Source organism: Prenolepis imparis, unplaced genomic scaffold, assembly GCF_030444845.1.
Source record: "Prenolepis imparis isolate NDT839.2.m4 unplaced genomic scaffold, iyPreImpa1.0 SCAF_1, whole genome shotgun sequence".
Classification (NCBI taxonomy): Eukaryota; Metazoa; Arthropoda; class Insecta; order Hymenoptera; family Formicidae; genus Prenolepis; species Prenolepis imparis.
This window is the reverse complement of record NW_028141159.1, coordinates 4,039,706-4,055,748: the sequence shown is the minus strand read 5'-3', so window position 1 is coordinate 4,055,748 and position 16,043 is coordinate 4,039,706. Positions and strand designations below refer to the sequence as shown.

Sequence of the window (16,043 nt, the reverse complement as noted above, 5' to 3'; positions counted from 1 at the left end):
AGGAATGGGAGGGATTTTGAGCATAGAACTTTTCTGGAAGAAAAATGCGAATCCTACGTCTACTTGCTTAATTATTTAACACACGCTCAAAGTTGAGTTTCGATTAAGGATTTAATAATTCAAATACGAGCGATTAAAATTCCCAGTGAATTTTCTGAACTAATTGCAGATACGTTAATCGGATTTGTGCTCTTTCTCGATTTTAATTAATTGCATCGCGCTTTTGTATTTGTTTCACGATTCCCCACTTAACAGCACTTTGCGAAGAATTTACCATAATAAAAGAAATGTATGTATATGTATTCTATTTGGCATATATTCCAAAATTTCCTACGTTCGTAATTTTGATCGAGAAGAGTGCCTGTAAAATTTGAATACTCTTCGACGCTTCTCTTTTGATTGATAATGTCGATAAAGCCTCCTAAAATATTTGGAGGAATTGGTATTGGTTGGATATTGGTTGATCGAATGTGACGCGAACGAAACGCAAGTGTCTGGAAAGTGATGAAGACGCAAAACAAATGACAGACGCGCGAAGATAAAGTAATGATATCGGGGAAAACGTGAGCTATTCATTGCGTCCATCAAACTGATAGCGCGGCTGATCCAAAACGGCAGTCGACTACTGCCATGCAGGGGTGGCGGCAAATACTGCTCATCCCACGACTTTCATTTTCTGTCAATATACATCAGGCTTACGTGTCGGCATCGATATATCTTACTCGGCATTAATTGTGATCGCGTATGATTATTCTTGTCTCTCAATAGCCACTACATGATGTAATCGATATCCTGAATTTTTGCGCGCCGATTCTTATATCGTTTTAATTAAATTCATTCGTGAAAGCTTTCCGTGATGCATTTTTTAAATCTCAATGAGGAGTTTTTCAATAAGATTAATTCTATAATGTTTTATATATTACGTTTAATTATAAAAATCTATATTAATATTTATAATAATTATACATTGTGTATATGCTAATATACGTGTATGTATAAATATGATTCATTATTTATGCATTTAAAACATTATCTTTTTATGCGAAAAATTCTTTTTAATTTCGCCATTCGATTCAATGCGCGACACAATAAAATACACTCGCGGTAATCAATAGTATACGCTATCTTTAAGTAGATCGTGCAGAACGACTAGTGGGCAGACAGGTCGCGACAGCGATCGAGGATAACTATTTTCGGGATTACACGTGTAACGGCGGAATCGTGCATTTGCGATCGTGGGAGTGCTTGCCCCATCACGCAAGATGATAGCTAAATTGTTATTTCATTAAATAAATGGCCAAATATTAGAAGAAACTTCAGAGCTTTAGCCTTAAATAAACTTTTGAGCGCTTCTTTATATTACTTCAATAAAATTATATAATTATATATATAATTATATATATTATTAAATTATATATATAATTATATAATTATATATAGTAGAAGAAAGAAGAGATGTTGAAAAAAATGAAAAATTATCTTAATAGGTATATAAAAAAAAAAAAATCATGGAAAGAAAAAAATCTTGATATATTCATTTTAATCTCAAAAGAAAAGATGATTATATATAATGATATGATATATAATTTTTTCTCTTATTTCCATTATTTCCATTATTTCTTTTCGATATATATAAATATATAAAAATGAAAAGTATTATAAATATAATTTCTCATACTTAAGAATTAATATATGCCCTAGTTGTCGTGTAGTATTACAAGTCCTTATATAGTTCTTTATGAAACAAGACCCCCAGGAGCGATAAATGAGAACTCAACCACGCGTTTTGCTGCTTAAACCAATTGGTTCTTCACAAACTCGTTTATCTCGATTACCTGAAAAAAAGATCACGACGATATTTCCTTTTATTTTCGGTCGAGTGCTAGCACAGTAACAGTTTTGTAGCATTGATATGATCCGAAAATGTATTATTATTATTGTTGTGTTTGGTGGATTTAGCCTTCATGTTCTGTCATGCGGCAATACCGTACGAATAAAATGGAAAGTTTTGCACATCCTGAGAGTTCTGGAATCTTATTACGCTACTTTAAATGCTACTTTAAAATTCTGCTTACTGTTTTATATAAATAAATATATTAAATTCGTATTATATAAAACACGCACGCTCTTATTTTAAAGCATTTTTATTAATATTAATACTTATAAAATATTGTTTGTGTGATTCGTGGTCCTTATCGGTTACGCATTTCTTAACATTCCTCTGCTGTATCACAAATTTTTTTCTAGAAATTTATATAAAAAGGTGCGCAAAAGAAAGTACATGAAAGAACAAGAATGGGCAGAATATTTTATCCGGAAATCGATTCGAGTTGAAAATTTCACCTTTATCCGACTCTGTTTTTCTCTTCTCGTTTATAACTTGGAGTTCCCTTTGGGCTTTGTGAGAATGATGCAAAGATTATTTTAAAAGGACGTGTTCGAAGTAAAGTTGGTAGAGAAAAATAAACGATGCTTTTTTAAATGATTTATTAATGCGTGCCACAATTTATGCTACGAAACTTAACACTCGTTCGAAAGATAAACCCGAGTTAATCTTAATATAAGGATCGCGCTTTTACTTAAGCTGATAGGGGCTCAGTGTTTCATGTTAATTGTATAACACCCACCTTTACACTGGCTAGTTAAGACATATCGTTTCATAAGTGGAAAGTGGAAATGGTCAAGATTAGATATTTTCATTTTCATTACCATTAGAATAAACATAATTTACTACATTGACTAAACATACACATTATGGTATTATATTATTATATATATTTTTTTATATATGGGGGTTTTAAATAAAATAATATTACATTATATATATATATATATATATATTTTTTTTTTTAAGTGAAAGTATATATGAAGCATTTCCTGTTAATTATATAACATCTTTTACGATTTACACTGGCTAGTTGAGACATATTGCTTTGTAAATGGAAAACAGAAATAGACAAAATTAGATATCTTTATTTTTATTATTAGAATAAACGTTAAATAAAAAATATTACATATATATATATATATATATATAATATATTCTTAAAGTGAAAGTATATACATATGTACATATGTAGTATATGTATATAAGCATATGTATAGAGAAATCTAGAAAATATGGTTTATATTACATTTAAAATTTCTAGGCTTGTGATTGTTTGTTATTGTTATGAAAAATATTAGACAATTACACAGCATTATTTCAAGCATATTAAATAATTTAAAAATTATATAACAAAAATTATTATAAATATTTTAAAGTATATTTGTCAAGAAAATAGATATGGTTGATATCTATGAGCGAACACACGAAGCACGTTGATCTGAATCAGATGGTAACTGAATGCACTTTGTAAATGTGTTTTGACGAGAGTTGGGAATTGTCATTGCTGTCATCTGATGGAAAAAGAAGGAACTAAGATTTGTTAATAATGATTGTATATTATCAGCGTGTTCATAAATGAAATTTTCTTTAAGAAATGCTTTCACTTTAGAACTGTTTCTGAACAATATTTAACAGCAAATTAGTTTATTTAATAATTTACGTTATTAAGTTTCCTACATTCCGACAAAATTTCAAATTTGAAAAAATTTTTGTATTATTGAATATTTCTTGTAAATGACAAAAGCAAAAAAAAATTTGCTTTTTGAGCACAATTCTAACTATAACTCTAAAATGCACAACTCTAACTATAACTCATATCAATATTCATATGTTATTACAACTATTATTATAAAAAAATCTCGAAATATAGCCAATGGCGATAATAAAATATACCATTTAAAACATATTCATTTTATGTTTCTCTTTCAAGAAGACAGAATATATTTAAAAGAGATTCAGTATTTTAGTGGAAAAGGTCTCTGCTATTTTAATCTATAAGAGAAGAAATACAGAGCTGAAAGTTTTAATAAATAAATAAATATATATATAGTAGATTAAAATGACAGAAACATGTATATACATAGTAAGAGAATTATTTTTAATTATAAAGAAGCAACAAAAATTTTTAAATTTTGTAATTTTTATATAATAATAATAATCATTATATTTTTTAAATACAATATAATGTGCGTTTAAATGTTTGATATTTTTGCGACACAAATTATTTACAAGAAATTATTATTGTATAGCATTAATTGTAAGAAATATAAGTGAATAGAATGTATATATAGTAAATAGAATGTAAATATTTTTATAATATAATATGTGTGTGTGTGTATGTAAATATTTTTATAACATATATGTGTGTGTATAAAATATCGTATTTATATATTCTGTTTTTGCTTACACTTCATTTTTTACAATAAATATATAAAAACGATATCTTATGAATAATTTTGTGTGTCGCAGAAGTAAAAATATCAAATATTTAAATGCGTATTATATAAATTGAAATATATGAATATGAAAAAGATATTATATATTATTTGGAAACTTTTTTATAAATAATACTACAAATTTAAATTATTTGGTTTATTTAAGAGCTTATATTTCCTCTATTTTTTCTTATTTATATTTGTATATTATGAGATATAATTAAAATCTTCGCAATATATCTACGGTTTTCACTTTGTAAATCAATTTTTTCTTCGTTTCACATATCACAAAGTTATGCATCAATAATGATTAATTGTCTGTTGCTTATCAATTCTGAATAGTAGAATTGAATTACTATCGGTTCAATGATAAGCGAAATGAAGCATAAGATTATAATAAAGGCGATCCCAGTAAATATACATATATACAATTGTTTTTTTTTTAAATTGACTAGAAAAAGAGAGAAAAGAGAATGATATAATACTATTCTATTTCTTTTTAATTTGTCACACAATTAATTCTCTTCAACTTTATCACTTTGAACGTTTCAAATTAATAGGATAGGAATAGAAGGTAAATTATCCATAAATTTCTGCTCAAATCTCTTTTATTCCAATATTACAAGAAATAGATAGAGAATTGAGAGGAATAAGAAAATGGATTTATGTAGAAGACAAAGACTGCGTGACATTTATTTTCCCCATCTTGCTTGTACAAAACTGTCGAAACTTATCACATTTTATATTGACTTAAACGAAGGTTATATATTCAATAAGATAAGATAATAATATACTCAATGAAGATAATTAAATGATTAAATAAAATAGTACTCGAGACGTGTTTGGCGAATCGAGACTTTGTTTAAAAATTAGCATTTAATTATTAATGTTGCATTTAAACTCTTTTTATTCGGTATAGTTGTTCGAAAGAATTTCTAGGCTGTAGCTTTTTGTTCAATACGTTGCATTTCTATTCCTTCTCTTCTCATTTCTTTTACTTTTATTAGAAAATTTATATATTTGCAGATTTAATTTCTTTAAATATGATACGTGTGATATTTCAAATTTTTAATATATTCACAAGCAATATAATTCAATGCGCGGAATTTATAAAGGAATAAAATAAAGGCCACTGTGTTTATAGAACAAATAATAGCTATATCCTTTTTATTTGGTTCAAATTTCTATGTCGACTCTCGTTCGATACTGTGATATAGAAATTAAAATCAATTAGCGTCAATCCATCATTTATTCATCTGACAATATTTCTCATTGTTAGGAACGCAAGATTATTCATGTAGAATTTTGCATTCGCATATACGCATTGTTCTTTCTATAAATAGCGACGCATTACTGCAAACATCGTCGAATTTCTCGCATCCTTTCGCCTTAATCCTACAGTTTCAACAGTTCCCGACCAGCTTTCATCACGACAGTCGCATTTACACACTCCGTATTAACGTGTTATCTATACATAAGGATATCCTTAAAACGCATTTTACAGTGTCGTAATTTTTTTTTATTCTACATTTTGAGCATACCGCGCGCGATTGGCTTGTCTCCTCTCCACATATCGATTATTATTATTAATTTACTTACATGATACCTCGTCTAGCGCACGTCACTTACACAATGGCGTAACATTACGTATTTATCTCGTGTAAAACGGCTGGCGGATCGATCCGTCGACGGTCAATCCGTGGCAATGTGTGAGTGCGCGTGTTTTTCTCATAACGCCGATATTGACACATGGTTGATGGCGACTGATCACGCTTTTGCGTGTGTCACTTTATCGCGTTTTCAACTCGCGTCGATCTGAAAAAAAAACCGCCCTGTTTTGGTCTTTTTTTTTTCATTTTCTCTTTCTTCTCTCATCGCGTCCTTTTTTTCTTCCTCTTTTTCTTTTTTTTACGTATCGTTAGAGCGAAAGCGAACGGAGGCGCGGATCGTGTGGGAAGGGGAAGGAACCACCCTCGGATTTTATTCCTGAGGAATAAAATACGAGCAGTCGGTGCGTGAGGTCAAGCCGTACTTTTTTTATTTGAGAACCAGTGCAGAATTCGGGAAAGGAACGACGACAATCGGCATTCTCGTAGCCTCTTCCAGTCTCACCGTTACTTTTCTGTTTTATTTTTCTTTTGATTCGCACGCCGGGTTTCGTATTGCGTTTTATAAATCACTGTTGGCACGCGTGTGTATACAATGGTGTCCTATGTACATGCGAGTATAATAATCATATATAAATAAGAGCATCGCGGCCAGTAGCTCTTGACCTATTCGTGACAAATGATTAAAGATTATTACGCATATACTATCCGACGAAAGTAAAAGAAGAATCCAATTAGACACGCTTCTCGGTGTGCGGCGATCGCGAAACCATATTATGTATGCATACCGAAAGCAACGCGCGAGTTCATGTTCGCAGAAAGTAGGAACAGAGACGAATGTTTTGGGGACAGACTACCAGTTGTCCGTGTAACCTAGTTCAATTCCTTTGTATTTAGTTCATTAATGAATTAGTTAATATTACAATTTATTAACAGTTCGCACTATCCATTAGTTTAACGTTCAATGTCAATTTATATAGTATTTTTTTTTCACCTTTAGCAGATTCTCTCGTGTTTGTATGTTACAATATTATTTTTTTGCTATATATATACATATATATATATGTAAAAGCTATATATATGTATATATAATATGTATAATATATATATATATATATATGTATAATGCATTATCTATGTATATTTATATATACGCCTATATTTATTTATATATATATGTATATATTTATATTCGTATGTTCAAAGTATATGCGTATGTGTGTACGTTGACACACGAGACGCATGGCTTTATAATATATATACACTTATCAATAATAATGCACCACCTCTGACTCGAAACGAAATCGCTCAAGTGCGTAACGAGGGTTCTTCGCAACCGCTCCGCTTTACACGTCGGAAGTAACGTCGCGAGACCCAGGCTCTCTCTTTTTTTAAAATTATTTTCACCTTCTCATCAACGAGCTCTCTCTCGATAATCGCGACCGATCAGACGTACCGTAATCGTCGAAAAGTGGCGCCTCGTCGTCCTCGTCGCGACGAAGCGCGTGTCATATAAAAAAGTAAAAACAGATTGCGCGGGCACGTGATTTCTCGCTTAGCGTAATTAGCGAGCGCGCTGCTATTATTAACGGGCCGGCCACGTCGATCGCTACTTGTCGCGGAAAATCGCGGGGCCTTCTTCTATTTTAGTTTAGCTCTTTTTTTCTTTCTTTTTTCATTATTTCTCGCAATCTGGGCGATCGTATTTCAAGCACGCGCGTCGCCGCTCCGTCTTCGAGTCGAAATCGGCCGCAAAGCGGCCGAATTATACACGTCGATTGGCAATTTCCAGACTAAGCCCCGTCATTTCCGGCTTACCTTCGTTTATCGTGGGGAAGAGGGAACATTCGCGAGAGTTGCTGTTACTAATTGGCCTCAATTAGCCGCAAATGAAGACACGTTAAACTTCGCCGCGCAACACGAAACCGATAACGTATCATGTGTGCGGTCCATTTTTGTTTATCGAATATCTTGACCTGCTATTTGCTCGAAAACGCGAAATGAATAAGAATATAGGGGGATCGCGGAACGATTGCAAAAGATAGCTGTAAGGATGCCAATGATTCTTTTTTTTTTGCGAGAAGATCCGAAACCAATCTCACCTGACAGAAGCGGCTAATTTAGTACGGGGATTGTGGGAACCGACTCGAGTAATTTAGAAGATTGGACTATTTCGACCGTGAAACGAAGCCAATTATCCGGTCCGTATATTATTCCGATAACTGTTCAAGTCAGACGTCTATCACGTTAACGTATCGCCTATATCGAGATCCACCTACATATTTATCGTTTTCAAACTCTAAGTATAATTTTGAAAATCGAGATTAACACGTATTTTATATGTCCAAAGTCCAAGCACATGGCTTCAAAATCGTATATCACAAAGTATTATGTATTTGTTTATATATAATATTCTATTTTCTATATGAATGTTGTTTGATTATCTTTTTGAGCAGAAACAGTTTAACGTAAAATAGAAGTCAAATGTGCAGGTGGATATCGTCCGTTCATAAAAGTTTTGCTTATTGCGAGACCGTAACGAGAGAAAAAATACTTTTAAGCAGCATATATACGTACGTATATAAAAATGTCCGGTATAATCGTTTTCTTCGCGATAGTTTCGTGTCGGTTTTGGGCGAAGCAAATTTCAGCTTGAGTTCGCGTCGCTGCTTCCGCGTCGTCGTCCTCGTCTCAAGGGGTTTCGCATTCGGCAATTATTAATATATAATCGATTCTTATCACAGAAGTTATTTACACAATTTTCATGTTTCAATGCGTCCGCCCGCGCGCTTACGAAACGAGCTTTGTTACCAATGAAGATGCGTACATGTTTCGTATATGTTGTGTTCTTTTTTTTTTTCTTTTGTCGTCCATATCCTTAATCGCGGCGAAGGTAATCGAGAAATCTAGCCGTTCTACTGGAAAGAGAACCGCGCGCGTGGAAGAAAAAATCGATGCCGCGCTTAACTCTTTCAGCCTCGGAAATTGAATATTTGAAAATAATGTATATACCGAAGAAAATAGCTATTTTTTTCAATTAAAAAAGACGTATGCCAGAAAATAAATATATAAAATGCATTCACGGTTATGGCGCAAAAAATGATTGATGTTTTTCTAAATTTACTTCGCTTTATTCAGCTCTCATAAATTTTTAAAACGAAAGTTATTTCTGTATATATAAAAGCTTCTACTCTTTAATTCTCTCTCTTAAATCTATTTAATGGATCTTTTTACCATCGTCTTTGAATATTGTTACAATGGTTTCTCTCTTTTCGCACATGTATCACATTTTTTCTTTAGAGACTGAATTATTATTCGAGACTGAAAGGATAAACGCGTACAAACGCAGAAAGATTTTCGAATCGCGACGGGATGAAGAGAATTTACGCTCAAAGATATACCCCAGTGTCTCTCCCAAGTCTCGGCCTAATTCGTCACGAGTTTCAAAGTATTACGCAACATCGAGTAATCGAGTTTATATCACTGTATTAAATACGCGTCGTCTCCCGCGATTGTTGTTAAAGATGCGATAGCAACGACTCTACCGAAATTCCACTCGTTTACTTCCGATCGAAAAGGCCGATTGAAAAGAAGAGTGTTTCCGCGAGTTTTCGAATTGTCTCGGAGAACGCGACGAAGCAATATGCTCCAGGCCCTCTCTGTAAAAATGTGTCGCGGCTGTACCTTCGCATTATTATTTCGAAAAGCCTTACAAAAGTCGATTACCAAAGCATCGCGTGCGTTATCGTACGACAACTCGTCGTAATATTATAAATTCTCGACCAACGATTTCGGGATATGTCGTGATATCGCTTGAGCTCTCTGTCTTTTGTCCGTTTGTCCGTCTGTCTGTCTCTTTCTCTGTACATCTGTATATTTATCCGCGCGTATATTAAAAAACACCACATTTTGAATATTAAAAACGCAAATCGTGCTTATCGACTAAAATCGTGCGCGATCTCTCGCTATATCGCGCGCTCCACGCCCGATGGCGAGAGTTAGAGAAGTTAGCACACAATTAATAGTAACGACAGTAGAGCAGCGGTAGATAGGTAATAGTAAGTGTAGCTTCTAGCGGTAATAGTAATAGTAATAGTATAGTTAGTAACGACATTAGTAATATAATAATAATAATAGTAGCAATGATAACCATAATAATAATATTCGGTAGCGCTAGTAATAGTGATAAATAGTAATCATATTAATAGTAATAGTCTTCTGCGATGTATGTATGTATGTATGTGTGTACGCGTGTATACGTGCGTGTATGTGTGTGTGATAATAGCACTAACGATGATCGTCGTTTCCTTCGGCGTAAACAATAGTAATAATAACTACATGCCTTCACACTAACCAAACCGTTTACCGTACATCGTCGAGCTTCTAGAGCTTAAATTCGCTTAATGTTACACGGACTCGTTTCTTTTTGTTTTCCAATTTTTTATTTTCCTTTCTCGTGCTTTTCCCTCTTTTTTTTTTGTCTCTTGCGCGCGCTCCTTCAATGCTCTCGTTAATTACGTAGTACGGCGGTTCGATCACAGAGTGGTCCTCCGTGTGTGTAACGCGGTTTAGTCCCTTAAATGTACAAACACCATGTAAAATTTTTCTCTACGCTGCGTACTCGCTAGATTCGTTTTGCTGAGCGTTTTTTTTTGGAATTAACAATGCACTACTCTTCCCCGTCGTCGTCTTTTTTTTGCCCTTGTATCGTATATATAAAAAAATCTCCGGTGAGGCGGCATCGAAGATACACATGTGCCCTATATCGTGTTTCGCATTTAACGCACGTTCGATCTCGAGATATTTTTTACTTGTCTAATACGAGAGAATCACGTGTTCAACAAAAGCAACGCGTGGCGAACAAACAATCAATTTTTCTTTTAATGTTTAAAAGCGCGTTCGCGAGATACGGACCTGCGTATACACATGTGTATCTTTCTTTCCCAAGGTATCGCCTATAATATTATATAGCGATATGCGTCGCTATTTTCTCTCGAGATCGCAGATTGTGCGATCCTCGTCCCGAACTTGATTTGACGTTACACGCGCGCGACGCGTCCTCGGATTTCTGTTTTTTTTTTCTCTTTTTTTAGCATCCGCAAATATCGCCGTCAACACTATATGGTCGTCGCCATTACTCGCTTTAATACTCATCGTATATTTATCGATTATTACGTGGCGCGCGCGCGTGAGATGAATTAGAAAATTACGCTAGATCTCGGAGGATACTCCGGGTGAATCTCCCGTCGATCGGCCGCACCACCTCGAAATCGTCTTGGGTGATTTTCCCGTACGATGTCGATCGTTCCAGCGATTCGGTCCAAGGACCGTTCGCGTCGCGGATTTTTTTTTTTTCAACGATGTCGCGATGTCGTATTAGATTAATAAACCGTAGAAAAACAAAATTCGATTATCTGAGAAAAGAAAGTGCTTGCAAAAGAACGAGACTAACGCTTGACTTGGCAAAGCTCTCTTCAAACGAATATCAAGTCGAGTGAACAAATTATATTAATTATTTATTGAATCACTGATTACGAATTAGTTGATTCGATGATTACGATTCAATGATTAGGAACGCAACTCGAATTATTATGAATGTTACAATTGCTTCTTGGAGGCTTAAGCTGTCTTGGTGTATATATTTTGTATTACATCTTTAATTGCGTATATTTTAATTAATTGGCGATACAAATCGCAAACGTAGAGAATTCTCTACTTCGAACCAATCGTCGACTTTCGTTTAATTATTATTACAGCAAGCTGTACTACGAGCGTAATAGTAGTTTACAGCGATTGTGTAGAAATAACACATTGCAACACGTAACTCCGAAACGATATTTCTAGCGACATCACCATCGAGAAATTGCGCGATACAAACGGCCCCCTTTGGTCACCTCTCTCGCGTGCTCGCGAATTCTATTCGCCATTCGTTGTGCTCGAAAATTGTTCCTGTGCGTCCGCGCACCTTTGTCCCGTTCTCTCGCGTGAGATTCACAATTTTATCACAATTCCTTCGTCTCTAATACACGCGCTCTCTCCACGAACGCTCTGCAAATCTACGTGTCGCACGAAATGATTGTCTGCAATGATCGATAATCACTGAAACCGTTCTTTCAAGAAACGATTCTGCAATGATTTCCGGATTTGATTTGATTTGCTCCCCGTTAATTCTGCTGGTGGCTCTCGGTGCGCGATTTTCGTGAGATCTTGTAGGGATTGATTATCGTCAATGATTCAGCTTGTTTCGAAAGAAAGAAAGAGAGGGAGAGGGAGAGAGAGAGAGATAAATATACTGTCATCTTCGTAATTTTACAGTCCACTGTGGATGTGCATTCATGTGTAGGTATGTGTGTTAGGTGTGTATGTTTAGCCAATACTGTCCACTCGTGTATCAATTTGGATGTACGTAAGTCCTACATAAACGATTTCTCTCACTTATGTACATATCTATCTGAGTATTGTTAATCGGAACACTTTGATATTATTTATCATTATATTTTTTCTTCACGTCATTTGAACGATTATATCATTCTGTCATTCTGTACAGCTTTGTTGAAATAAGGTAGGGAAAGGAAACAGGGTTGTTTGACAGCGTTAAAACATTTAGCGACTGTAATTTGACATATGTAATTAAAATTATCTTGTCAATTACGCGAACTTTTATTCTATATATATCGTTGAGGTAAGATTGATCTTATATGCTGTTAGAGCAAATGAAATAATTTGGATGAAAAAATTGTAATTTAATCATGATAAAAGTTGTGTAATTTGATAATGATATTATCAATTATACGATATTATAAAGAGAGTTCCTCGATTAAATATATACAAGATCTTTCTAAATTAATATTAATTATCCAATTACCCGTTATGCGATATCATTAAAGTCTTGTGATATTTATTTATTTTCTTTATTGCGCGGCATTTTCTTTTCAGATTAATGCCATTAAAATGCGCAACAGGATCTCAACTGTAATAACAACTGTAATAACTGTTCCAATGACTAAACGCGAATGTAATTTGAAATTCTGAATAACACGCCATCAACCCGTATGAAATTGACAAAATAAAGTGCTCGCATATAACGGCGATAAAATAAATAACGAAAAATTAACAGCGATAACGATAATCCGGCGAAACTTTTTCGCATAAATAGAAAACTGATCCGTATAATCCACGTGACACGCGATAACAAGCGGAATCGCGAGTCGGTTCGTAATTAGCCGCGCGCGGTATGTAAAAGTATCGACTCGCCCGACGACGACGACGAATCCGACGACGCTAATGAGGACTCCGGAAGGCTCCCAGCATCCCTCGCTCTCACCCTGCCCTCGAGGATTAATTGTTTGATTAGCTCTCGTTCGGGGTCACAAGTTTTCTTTATATCTTCCGCGTCGTTACAAACATCAGGCATTGTAATCGACATAAAACGAATTCATTACTTTGAATGATTTATTATTATCATTTTTTCCTCTGAAAGAGCACACATTTTTCACGGAAATATTAATCCTTTATTTTATATAGCGAAAAAATTATTATCCAACAGAATATATATTAGAATTCCGCTGATTTATCGATTAATCATCTACGACTCTACTTCTCTATTGACACATCACTCAAGAGATTCGTTTTGAAAAGTAGCGCGACGAAGAGTAACAAAGATAAAAAAAACGTGACGCATTTAGGACACTTGGTCTCATTTCAAATTACAGTCGCCGAAGGATTCGACAGCGCGGAGGCGAGCGAAAGAAATTGTGTGCGATCCACCGAGATATAATAAATCATCGTCGTCCGCGATAGGCACGGCATTGCGAATATATATGTCGATCGCTCTCGCGGTGCTCGATCACGATCCACGACGGATTCACACCGGAGGTCCTCGAGGTACTCGAGGGTACGCGCGTGATGACTCTGTACGGAAAGCAGGGGTGGTCCAACTTGGCAGTTTTCTTTTTCTTTTTTTCTTCTTTTTTTCGCGCGCGGTTCGTTCGCCTCTTCGTGCGTGTTTGTGGTCGCTCAGTAAATTACGCCGCGAGTATTATTTTTCGTACGCGGCTCTCATGCGGCTTGCACGATCCTCGGACGAATGAGCGGCCGATCGATCGATCGATCCTCTTTCGCCGATCGGCTAAATAAGCGACCGCTCTTTTGTGCGCTTGTATATTTTTCGCGTGTCCAATACATACACCCACGCATTCACAGAGCCACACACAGACACATACACACACACATACATATACACGCACGCACCAGTAAGTAATACACGCGGTGTGACAATATTTGACGGGTTTTGCGGAAATGCGGAGGAATCGCTTACGCTTTTCGAGACAGGAGGGCTTTATAACGTGGGAGAACGTGGAAAAATATATCGAGCGTGGAGGGTCGATCGTGCGATCGGTGGTGGCGCAAGTTTATTAGACTTCGCGTCTTTCGGAGATAGGGGGAAAAAAAAAGGGAAGGGCCCGCCTTTAGAGAAACGCACGGCTGAACCGCGTTTAGCCGCGCGGTTTTGTATATAGAGGGAAAATATATATTTATATATAGGATCCTCGTCGAACGCGAAACAAACGGCGAACACGGGTCACCCTTCGTCTCGGCTCTCGTCATTGGTCACGGCGCCGCGCGCGTTCACCCTGTCGATCGTCCAGGCCGCACTTTACTTTCCCACCGTTTTTGAGAGAAGGTTGAACACCCCTGACTCGAGTTTTTTTTTCTTCTTAATATTTGGCAGTTATTTGAAAATCCGTCTCGGCTCCCCACGAGAGACCCTCAACAGATCGCGGCGTTAATTAATTACGACTCAGTCGTAACGCGCGTGCGTGCGAGCGCGCGCGCGCGCGCGCAAAGCGACTAACAGTTAATTATATCGTTAATTATTATTTTTATTATTATAAGAAATATTTTTATTATATCGTTATTGTTACTATTATCGAAAGGCCGCAACAACGCTCTTCCGAGGACTGCGCGATCATCTCTCCTTCTCTCGTGATGCCATATGTTCATCAGATTCTCTGTCGCGCGTCCACTTATCGCGTTATCCGCGAAAAATCGTAGCACTCGTCGAAACTCGAGATCGATCCCGATCGCCGAGGAAGATCGATCGGCGATCGTCGAACGAAGTCGACGATCGACGAGAGCCCCGCGATTTACGCGCATTTTTAGACTCACTCGGCAGCGCGTCCTTTCTCTCGTCTGCACCTACCTTCCTCCTTTTTATTACGATTTAGAGGTGGCCTCTAAATCTTCGTCCAGCTCGCGTCGCGTCGCATGATTTACCTACCGGTTTCGCACTGTAGAACTAGTTAATTAAGTCACTTAAAACGAAAGAACGCAGCCGCAACGAAGCGTGACGATCGGCGATCGGGTCCTTGTTCCCTTCCTCTTCGTTTTCTCTCTTCTCAAAAATCCCGGAAGCATTGTTTTCTTTTTTCTTTCTTGCCAAGCATGTGTTTCTCCCCCCGTTTCGAAAGACGAGGCGTCCGCCACCGCTGCCGCGTGTCCATATCTCCCCGTTGCTTCTCTCGTGAACGTTGTTGGTGGTCTCACTCTTTTGCTAGCCCTACTATATCGCCTAAGTGAAAGCACGTCGCGCGAAAAGAACCGGGCGGCACAACCCGGCGGCGTTTTCCAGCGTGAGAATTTCGAAAACGAGAGAACATTCTCTTGTTCCCGTAAGGGGTGAGTCGCGCAGAAGGGCGCGAAAGGGACTAATGTGTCCGTCTTTTCTTTCTCTGCGCTTTCCCGTCACTTCGACGCGCTCCTCGTAGCCACCTCCTGGAATCTGTAGTCGTTCCTGCGAACGAGGGAGAAGAAAGCGAGTCTTGTTAATTTCTAGGGAATTGATTTTAGGACGGAGGATTCTCTAGGGGGGATGTGTGTGTATGCGCGTCCATTGATTTTTGCAAGTTTATTTTTTCATTAACTCCTTCGAGTTGGACTTTTAGTTTTTAGCAGTTCTAAAGCTCGAAATGTGAGAGTTTCCATCTAGCTAATATATTCCGATAACTTTCAAATCTTCGATTGGGGGGAGAAAATATCGTGTAATTAAACTTGAGAAGATTAAGAAAAGCAATGGAGATAAATTGGGTCGAAAATTTCCTGGATTAACACAAA

General features: G+C 36.2%; 1 protein-coding gene and 1 long non-coding RNA gene across 9 annotated transcripts in view; one reads left to right on the top strand and one right to left on the bottom strand.

The window, feature by feature from the left end:
* LOC145942733 (uncharacterized) overlaps window positions 1-16,043 on the top strand; it is a 42,269-nt gene that overhangs the window by 16,584 nt on the left and 9,642 nt on the right. The gene's annotated exons all lie outside the window — the stretch shown is intronic.
* Window positions 4,914-16,043, bottom strand: part of Nachralpha6 (nicotinic acetylcholine receptor alpha6) — a 235,468-nt gene continuing 224,338 nt past the window's right edge. For all 8 annotated transcript variants that reach the window (XM_083049565.1, XM_083049506.1, XM_083049541.1 and 5 more), the window contains one exon: window positions 4,914-15,723. The gene's annotated coding sequence lies outside the window, so the exon portion shown is untranslated. The remainder of the gene's footprint in view (window positions 15,724-16,043) is intronic.